The sequence below is a fragment of the Helianthus annuus genome, chromosome 4 (genome assembly GCF_002127325.2).
Source record: "Helianthus annuus cultivar XRQ/B chromosome 4, HanXRQr2.0-SUNRISE, whole genome shotgun sequence".
Lineage (NCBI taxonomy): Eukaryota > Viridiplantae > Streptophyta > Magnoliopsida > Asterales > Asteraceae > Helianthus > Helianthus annuus.
The window spans coordinates 189984324-189985105 of record NC_035436.2 but is presented as its reverse complement, the minus strand read 5'-3'; the positions used below and the strand labels follow the sequence as shown (position 1 = coordinate 189985105).

General features: G+C 33.1%; 1 protein-coding gene across 1 annotated transcript in view; it reads left to right on the top strand.

The window, feature by feature from the left end:
- The window catches only part of LOC118491174 (ATP synthase subunit alpha, chloroplastic), a 3156-nt gene extending 2967 nt beyond the window's left edge, over window positions 1-189 (top strand). The window contains exon 2 of the mRNA XM_035988700.1: window positions 1-189. This exon is cut by the window's left edge and continues 2020 nt beyond it. The gene's annotated coding sequence lies outside the window, so the exon portion shown is untranslated.
- Window positions 190-782: the final 593 nt, after the last annotated feature.

Below are 782 nucleotides of genomic sequence, written 5' to 3'. Positions count from 1 at the left end.
CAAATTGATCAACCTTTTCAAAAAAAGGGGGTACTCAAGCGTTTCGGATTCAAATCATTCAAAATTGATTTTTGGATCTCGAAATCTAAAAAATATCTGGAAAAAAATTGCGTCCAATAGGATTTGAACCTATACTAAAGGTTTAGAAGACCTCTGTCCTATCCATTAGACAATGGACGCTTTCATTGTGATTATATATATATATATATATATATATATATAGAGAGAGAGAGAGAGAGCAGATCATGCGAGAACCACCTCTTATTGTGAGAACCGCGAGAACCAATGTGAACACACCAAAAATGCCTAAAAATAGCTAAAAATCACACAAAAATTTTTTTTTGAATTTTTTAATATTTTTTATAAAAAAATCACTACTTTTCGAAGCCAAAAAAAAATTTTTTTTTAAATTTTTTTTTGGCTTCTAAAAGTAGCGATTTTAACATGAAAAATATTAAAAAATTCAAAAAAAAATTTTTAGATTTTTTTAGTTTTTTGAGGGTTTAGTTTTTAGCATTTTAGCTTGGGGGGGGGGGGGGTTTAGGTTTTTTTTTGGAGGGGGGGGTTAGGTTTTTTTTAGCATTTAGCTTGGGGGGGGGGGGGGGGGTTTAGGTTTTTTTTTTTGGGGGGGGGGGTGGGGGTTTGGTTTTTTTAGCTATTTTAGGTTGTGTTCACATTGGTTCTCAAGGTTATCACAATAAGGGTGGTTCTCGCATGAGCCCCTCCCTATATATATATATATATATATATATATATTCAGCAGTGATGGCAAGAATCCGCGA